General features: G+C 35.7%; 1 long non-coding RNA gene across 1 annotated transcript; it reads left to right on the forward strand.

Moving 5' to 3' along the window:
• The first annotated feature begins 912 nt into the window (after positions 1–912).
• On the forward strand, positions 913–2,128 carry LOC122458996. The gene is made up of 2 exons (XR_006279394.1): positions 913–1,244; positions 1,276–2,128. It is a non-coding gene; the product is annotated as an uncharacterized LOC122458996 (long non-coding RNA).
• The last annotated feature ends 1,301 nt before the right edge of the window (positions 2,129–3,429 follow it).

A 3,429-nucleotide genomic window follows, 5' to 3' on the forward strand; every position in this document is an offset into this window, starting at 1 on the left:
AACTGAATGGGTTTCATTGCAAAGCATCAGGTTTTGAAGCTAGAAAGACATGATATGCATTTGGTGTTTTATTATGATATGTATTAAAAAGACATCTTAGTCTAGATTATTTGCTGTTCTATAAGGGAAAAGGTCACTTAAGCACCCCTCTACAAAGAGGGAAAAAGTGTTTCTACTGTCTGTTCTGTCTCCATTTTGAGTGTAGGCTGCCTGCTGCTTATTCTGCATTCAGTTCTCTAAAAAGCTTATTAATGTGGTCTAGAGGGAGATTGTCAGAAATGGCAGACTGAATCAAGGGATTTTTCTTCAACATCTAAATGACATGCTGCAGAGAGAGAATTAAACAGATGACTAACCAGTGCCTTTTTGTCTGCAGATGAAGATGGGATTGCCAACTTGTAAACTAGAGATTGACATTTGGGTGGATTAAACTGTCCTGTTGTTGTACTGCTAGTTTCTAATCACTAGTGCTTTCTTGATCTCAAGTACCTCAGCTGAAAGCCTTCTCAGTTCTCTGAGACTTGTTTGCTGAAACCCTCAGCAGAGCTTTTGCAGTAAACATTTAACCACAGAGAAGCATTGCTCTGACACTGACTGAGGAGGATAGTTGGCTTCTAGATATTTAATTAAAGCATTAAGCAGAAAAAGCTTTAGTGTCAACATTCACAAGTGCTTTGCTATAGCTGAGGGTTGCTATAATTGAGTTTTCCTGCAAATGCTTGGACTCACTCATCCCCCACCCCCCTTCTTCTCAGAGAGCTGGAATAGCTTGAGGTTCGCTTAGCCTCATGCTGTTAGTTGTGGCTCAGAGACTATGCCCCATGCTGTCATCCTCCTGATTCTTTCAATCTGGTTGTTAGCTTTAATTTCTAAAATCAAGATTGGATGGCAACAAGGGGCTGTAATGAAAAGTAAAAAAAAAATCATTTGTTAAACAACGTTAAGAATTTTTATTTGCAACAGCACATAATGTGGTCAAGCTGAATGTTTTCTGGTTTTGTGAATCATCAAATTCCCTTCACCATGTAATGTTAATAGGGAGAAAACACTGTTTGGAAACAAGATGTATCATAATAGATGTATCATTTCAATTCAGGTTCCCTGTGGGCCACCATTTTGATTTACACCATTGTCAAAACTATATACCTTACCATAATATGGACATTTTCATTAGAAATTGTCCTTAGAAATGAGAGGATTCTAAATGATCTTTTTGATCTTTTTTTTTTTTGGTTGGTCATTTGGTTCATCATGTTAGTACATACAAAAGAACAGCTTCATTTTCTTAAGAAATCCTACATTTGCCAGCTTGGAAGTAATAGAAAGACATTTAGTAATACTTTATTACTGCACTTTTCTGAACAGGAGCAAGCTTAAAAACACTCCTTTTGTTCAGATATTCTGTGCATGGACCATTGAAGGTAACAAAGCGAGATTGCCCATGCAATTCTCTTCAATGCACTGATCAAATGAGAGGGTGTTATCCCTTTGAGAAAATAGAAAGGTATAGATTTCACATAACATCCTGAAACAGTCAAGATGGCGTCTCAAAGACAGAAAAAGCAATGTCTGCTGCTCTGAGATTAACTTCTGATATTCTGCATTCAGAGATAAAGAAACTGATGACAAAACTTCTCCTATGGAGATTCATGTTCTTAAGAAATTTCATTTTTTCTTAACTTCTTTAAAAGTATCCTTGCTGTCATCACTCATTTCTTGGTGAGCACAAGTCAAAAGGCCCAGTTCTAAGTAAAGCCAGTTATGGGTTTGGTGCTCTCTAAAGATAATATAATATTTTCCCTTATGCTGCAGGGACAATATAGAGGAGAAAGTCTGGTTTAGTCTAGTGAGAAACAGTTCATTTGTCTTTGTAGTTGCCAGGCCTTTTGGTCTACTCCCTTGGTCTTGCATCTTCCAAAAGGAATGCTGTGACTGCAGCCATCTCTTACCGGCTCAGACTTTTCAAATGGTGCCAGGTCCTCCTTGCTGCTGTTGCTTTACTTCCTACTTGATACACTCAGGCAAATACTTGTTTTTCTCACCACAATTAGTACTTAATGATGCCATGGAATGCAGAATGTGGAATTGTGTGGACCAAACATCTCATTTAATTTATGATCCTTTCAAACCCCCCCCCCCCACATACACACACACATCTACAAGCACTGAATGAAAGGAATTAGCATGATCCAATTATTGAAATATCATTGAGCATTCCATGTCGCCAGACAAGCTTTAGAGCTGAAGCAGTAAGGATACTGTAATGGCTACATTCTAACAAATATTAGAGCAGTAACAGGGCTACTCTGTCTTGTGTGGGGAGCTAACTCCTCTTCTGTACTGAGTTCAGAATAGCCATAGTTTAGCATTAGCACTAACACTTCCCCTCCTATTCATGCTTGCCATTTTCCTCTCTATGCGGTAATATCCACATCCGTGCCCCACATCACAACTGTTTAGTTGTTTGATTTAGTTGCAGACTAATAGTGGTGCAAACCCATCAGATGAATTTTTTACACATCCCTTAAAATGTAAAACAGTCACACAATTAACTTAGTATAACCAGAGTCAATACATTGTCCATTTTGGGAGAAGGGAATACTAAACACCAGTATTGGAATAACTTTTGGGGGAAAGCTCTAAATAACATATTTTTAAAAACAGTTTATTTGGAAAGAGAATTTTTTTTGTTGATTGAGGAACATTATGCTGTCATTATAAAGAAACATTATCTTAATTCATTCTATTTAATTTATTTTCTTGTGCATGTGCTCATGCACACATACAATATGTGTATATATATTGTACCTTCAGCAAAATGTATATTCTTTTTTCTTCCTCTCAGGGATGTGAGAAGTCATGACCTATACAATTAATACTACAGCTGATTGGAAAATGTTTTTGTTTCTTTTTCTTTCCTTCCCAAAATAAAATTTTGACTTTTTGTCAACAAAGTGAAAACCAGAAAAACCAACATTCTTCAGCTAAAAGCTGCTGAAATTTTTAAAAAAATTGTTTTCAGGTTTTTGAACTGCTGATGAAAAATCAAATTTTGGAGGAAAGTAGAACTTTTCTATGAAGATTTTAGTTAAGTTAAAAACCAAATCTTCCATCAAAAAAGTATTGACACACATTTTCTAACCAACCTAGTTAATAATATTAAAATAAAGTTTGCACTAAATGAAACTGTAATTTTGTATTCTGTGACTTAAAATATAAATTAGATGAGACAAAAATATAACAAACATCTATAAGAAAACATGAATTATCTTTGGGGAAATGAGTTAATATAATTAATTGAAAGGCTGAGAACCTACATAGTGATTAAAAACAAAAGAAACTAGGCACTGATTTTTCAACGTTGTCATATATTTTCACCATTTTGTAGCAATTTTGAGGGCACTACCTAAAGTCTGGGAATGCTTTAAA

This window comes from Dermochelys coriacea, chromosome 2 (assembly GCF_009764565.3).
Source record: "Dermochelys coriacea isolate rDerCor1 chromosome 2, rDerCor1.pri.v4, whole genome shotgun sequence".
Classification (NCBI taxonomy): Eukaryota; Metazoa; Chordata; order Testudines; family Dermochelyidae; genus Dermochelys; species Dermochelys coriacea.